Source organism: Cucumis melo, chromosome 2 (assembly GCF_025177605.1).
Source record: "Cucumis melo cultivar AY chromosome 2, USDA_Cmelo_AY_1.0, whole genome shotgun sequence".
Taxonomy (NCBI): domain Eukaryota; kingdom Viridiplantae; phylum Streptophyta; class Magnoliopsida; order Cucurbitales; family Cucurbitaceae; genus Cucumis; species Cucumis melo.
The window spans coordinates 17,862,807-17,868,308 of NC_066858.1; the positions used below are offsets into that span (position 1 = coordinate 17,862,807).

Sequence of the window (5,502 nt, forward strand, 5' to 3'; positions counted from 1 at the left end):
TATAAAAGTTTATGACATTTAATAATCGTCAAGAGTATGAGTTTTCATGACATTTAATAACCGTCAACAAAATGATTGTTTATGACATTGAAAACCGTCAAGAATACACTTGTTTATGGCATTTTAAAACCGTCATGCATTTTTCGATTTTTTTTTTAAATTGTAATTCAATTATATTTTTGTTCCTGTATTATGCTCCAATTGGACCTGTATAATAGTCCAGTAGTTGTTCCATAAATACATATAAATGACAATATTTATCAAATATAGTTTCAAAACTCGAACATATATAAATATATAAAACCTTGCACCATATCATTTCTAAAACTTTACATATATGAATATTGCAGATCATTTATAAGACCAATATAAATACTTCCATCAGACTGCCAAGAATTCAACTCAACATCCTCTAATTAACTAACTTAGCCCAAAAGTATATCTATCTATAATAAATCTAATCAACATCCCTCCATATGAACAATTCAAAAAATTCACCTATATTATCTATATACATAAAGTTTTAGAATGACAACCACAACAAAAAATTTCCTACTTCACAATCATAAATAAGTCGTAATCATATGTACAAACCCAAAAAATCAACTAACTCAACCCGCACCTCGTTTAACTCGACTTGTGAGTATGATTTTCATGTATCAATCTGTATACATGCAAAATAAATGAATTAGTATTCATAAAAATTATTATACCCACAAAAGAAATAATTTGATATATGACTAAAAAAATTCGAATAGAATCAATACATACGGTGTGGCTCAAAGAACTTGGTGTATCGTAGGTCAATTTTTCCTCAAAGGATCAACACATATGATGTGGCTCAAAGAACTTTCTACCCTATATTTTGCCTAAAAGTGCCTACTTTATATAAAAAGAGTGAAGAACATGTTATACAAGCCTTCTTGAACTAAAGATAGAACTTTAGTGTACAAAAATAAAATTAACATGTAAACAGTAAAATATACCAACCTTAGTGCCAAAAGGACCAACAAGTTTGTTTATATCAAGGATATCTCTTCCCTGCAAACATAAACCCGATTGAAAAGAGACTTCATTTTGATATTGAATTATACTTCAGATGCCAACCAATTGAAATATTTACATAAACCAGACTCAATAATTTTCCACAATGACAAGCATACAAAGTCCTCAAAATTTAAAGCATTGACTGAAATAAATGATTAAAACGATAAATTTAAACCAATCTAAAAACTAAACATTGATTAGATGTGAAAAACATACTTCACAACCTCAAGATTTCAAGATTTCTAAACATTGATTTACCTTGCAATTGCCTAACCAACTGCAATTAATTAACAATTCATGGATAAGTCAAATGTATCACTACGTGTAGAGATGTCCAAAACTAACCAAAAACAAGTTAAACAAATTGACAATACTTTTATTCATAAAACCATCCCCCTGTTAAGCTTACTCAAAGAGAAACTAAGAGTATAATTACATCTCTTGAAAACCAAAAGAGAAAGCTAACCAAGTTCTTTTCTTCTAATTGCTGCAAAGTTCCTTAATGCACTCAATGTGGGATCTTTTCTTGTTGGAGTAAGGATAATACTCCTTGCCATTATCAATCCTGTAAAAACAAAGTTACAACATAAGTATGGAAGGAAATAAAGAGACAAACCCTTGTGATATTAAAAACAATTAACTCGATCAAATGCATTAGCAAACAATTAAATAGACTAAAATATAGGAACTAGAACAGTGAACCATAAGTTCAGTTAATGAATTAAAAGCTAAATTATATTTTTTATCATTCAATTGAATGAAGTAGGACATCCATGACCGCTGTTTGAATGAAGCAATCATGGATTACCCTTTGAATTTTCTGCAACATGCTCAAAAGGGATCTGCTTTAATGTGCTAAACAAATCCCTTCTATCTCCATCATCATGTGAGAGAAAAGATTCCACATTGTCATCCAAGGAGGCAATATCTCCAAGATGTTCTATGTCTTCCTAAAATGGGAAATAATTAAATATTATAATTACCGGTTTAATCAAGTAAATGACACAGAAGAGCTATCGAAAATGATATTTCAGCACAAAATAAAGGATATTTTATATCATGTTAAGAAGACATAGCCAAACATGTAAAACAATAAACATGCAAGAATAATTGTCGCCGTCATCACAGCTAATCCATATCTATCACACATACATGGTCATAAGAAAGAGACTGGTATTCATTGGAATCTAAATTCTAGAACATTGGGAATTGAAAAGAAAGAAAGCTAAAAGATATTATTCTAAGTATCAAACTGATAACACCTGTATACTTCACTAGCCATCAGGAATTTTAACCAAAGATCCCTAGAATTATTCTATACCAGACCGATGCATGGGTTGTGATACAAGCAAATGTTCATGCAACAAAACTGGTTAGAATTTTTGTCTCTCTGTTGACGCACATAATATGTTGTTGAGGTAATAAGTTCCTTTACCAGCTGGTTTGTGGACGATGCAAGACCCTCTGTTCCATCATTCGTAAAGAACAACATACAACAACATATTCTTTGGCATGCTATTAACATTCTACATATTGGGGGCAATAACAGCTCCATCAGCAGGCTGTGAGTTAATGGAGTTGATGGTTGGGAGTTAGGTCCAATGGTATTCCCTGTTCCAGTATTGTTAGCAGCTCCAGATGATGAAGGTCCCTTCCTTTTCTGGTTTTGTGGCCCAAATTCAATAAACAATTATTAGGTTGATAATGTATGGAAAGAAAGTTAGCTGTGAAATCTAAAAGAACGCTTTAAACAGTACTCAGATGGGTTAGTAACTCAAAGATTTATTTCGTTGAACTTAAGAATTGAAAGGAAAAGAAAATAAGTTGTAGTGTCACAAGAATTGGCAAAACTTGTTGTACTTGCTAAGGATGCAAACCACTGACAGAGTAATGTACTTAAAAGAGAAAAAAGAGGTTAAATACCTTCAATTAGGTTCATAGCTCCAGAAAAGTATCTAATAATGCCAATCAAATGAAGAACAACTTCTGACTTGTTAAGGATCTCCCAAAATGCTTCCTCGCTTTTACTTGGTACATTTGAAATAATCAAATTCAGTGTTATAGTACATGCTACAGATATTTGTATTTGATGAGAAGTTAGCAAACATGAAAGAGCATGAGAAAGATCCAAAATAAAAGGTTTTTAATAGTGCATTTGGTATAGCACTGACCAACTTTATAGCAACATTAGCTGCTATACTTGAAGTTGCTCGATTCTTATCTTCAAGAATCCACACCAAAAAACAAACAATACCTGTGTCTTATGTTAACAAATATTGGATTGTTAGAATTTTGAATGTAAATCAACTAAACCAAAAATAGTTTGTGTTCAATCCAAACAAATTTGGGTTATCCAGATAGAACAAAACTCCAACATTTTCTCAAAGTGTTGTTATTTCAAGCAAGAAAGAGTCCCGAAATATACTAGCATCAAATTAGTCAATTTTAAACGAAGAAAATATGAACAACATTTTAGAACATAGAAAAAGTACCTGTCTTGTGCAACCAGAAGTTTCAACATGATAGAAATAGACAACCACATGCCTCCCTTTAAATTTAGAAAAACTCACATTCCTTCCATCCTGATCTTTCAAAGTGAAAGGAGGAGGGGTTTAGCCCTCATTCACCTACACGTCAACAAAACCGAAACCAAAATGCAACACAAAAATAAATGAATAAAGAACCAAAGTGTAACACTAAAAATCCCAATAAAAGGGGATGAGGGGTACCTTAGAGGAGATGGTAAATTTGAAGGAAGAAGAAGATGAAGGAAGAGATGACAGGAGAATGTGATGAGAACTTTGAGCTCCATGAAACTGGGAAGCAGAGGATCTGGAAAGAAAAGGAAGTTTGTTAGAAGATGGGGTTTTGGGAGTCAGAGATGGGAGAAGAGATGTGAGAGATATCGTTTTCCAACGAAGATGAAGTTCAGCGGAAACACGGCGCAACCACACCACACAAGTGACATTCAATGGAAATACAACATGGCAAAATCGACGGAGACCAAGGAAACAAGGGTTTGCACAGCGTGATGTGTAGGGAGGCAAAACACGCATAAATAAATAAAATTTAGGATTTTTAATTTCTTTTAATAGAAAATTTAATATTTTATTTATTTTAATTACTTAGTAAATCTTGACATTTTTAAAATGCCAAGAACTTTGGAAAATGACTCCCTCCGCTTTTTTATAAAAATTCTTGACGTTTTGAAACGTCAAAAATTTAATTGATATGACTTAACGTTTTTAAAACGTCAAGAAAAAGCATATATTACTTGACGTTTTAAAAAAACATGAAAAATTTAATAGATAATCCTTGACATTTTTAAAATGTAAAGGAAAAATACATATTACTTGACGTTTAATTACAAAATGTCAAGAAATCTGAAAATTGGCCTACCTCCACTTTTCATAAAAAAAAAATTGACGGTTTATCCTTCCAATCACCCCTTTCTTGACGTTTTTTTCAAGAAACGTCAAGAAATAAAAACCACAACCGTCAAGAAAGTTCTTTTTTCTAGTAGTGAAGCTACATCTCAGTGCCTCAATGTTGCATATATTCATCTCTAGAATACATGTTGAAGTTCAAACACTTTCACTTTTGTCTAAGCAATGTGTAAACAAGCATTCATATTTCGACCTTTAATTAAGACAGACTTCTTCTAAGTGATTAAATATCATATGTATTTGTATCTCTAGATATAAACACAAAGATTGAAACCAAATATATTTAACTTTATTTCTAAAGTTGACTCTTTCCTTGTTTAATGTGATTGATAACTTATAGAAATAAAAGTTATTGTCCTTCTTTATTCAAGATAATTAAGGAAGAGTAGTAGCAAACATATCAAATAGACTTACAAATTATGTATTGTGTTTACTATGCATTTGAATGTTTACAAAGCATTGAAATTTTGAAACTATGACCTCTTAGTGTTTTTCATTGCAGGATTTGAGAAAAAAGATGAAGTAATTGGGCTAAAGGCAACTAATCAGTATTCTCAATGCATAATTGGAGGCAATGCTATCAAGAAATGCTACATAATATAAAGATCATGAGAAACCAATTGATGTATAACAAGAAATCTATGAGGCATTTAGAGCACACAAAAAGACAGTCCATTGTTCAACAGAACAACTTTTTCAGAATGTGGTCGAGACCGACGAGAATAAAAATAGTCGTCGAATAGGAACATGCTTAGTAGGGATGAGTGTTAGAAGCCTAAAAATATCATCATTAAAGATCGAAAAATAATATACATACATGGACATTTTAAATGCTTTGCATCCATCCACAAGTCCAAAAGTTTTGTAGTCATTGATCAACCATGGAGAACAAGCAATTATGATCTATAGCTTGAGCCTTTTATGATTGTTTTGGTTTTTTGTTTCCATTCTTTACATTTAGTAATTGTATAAAAAAATTAACACTAAAACCAACACTCACATCAAATTC

At 31.6% G+C, this 5,502-nt stretch overlaps 1 long non-coding RNA gene across 10 annotated transcripts; it reads right to left on the reverse strand.

The window, feature by feature from the left end:
* Nucleotides 1–290: 290 nt before the first annotated feature.
* On the reverse strand, nucleotides 291–4,070 carry LOC103501558 (uncharacterized). Of its 10 annotated transcripts, none has more exons than XR_007817258.1 (9): nucleotides 3,777–4,070; nucleotides 3,540–3,674; nucleotides 3,219–3,301; nucleotides 2,971–3,068; nucleotides 2,483–2,707; nucleotides 1,856–1,997; nucleotides 1,514–1,612; nucleotides 991–1,041; nucleotides 291–664 (listed from the first exon to the last, which is right to left on the reverse strand). It is a non-coding gene; the product is annotated as an uncharacterized LOC103501558 (long non-coding RNA). The 10 variants fall into 10 exon arrangements; XR_540344.2 differs by having other exon boundaries at nucleotides 2,971–3,074; XR_007817269.1 differs by having other exon boundaries at nucleotides 2,971–3,117.
* Nucleotides 4,071–5,502: the final 1,432 nt, after the last annotated feature.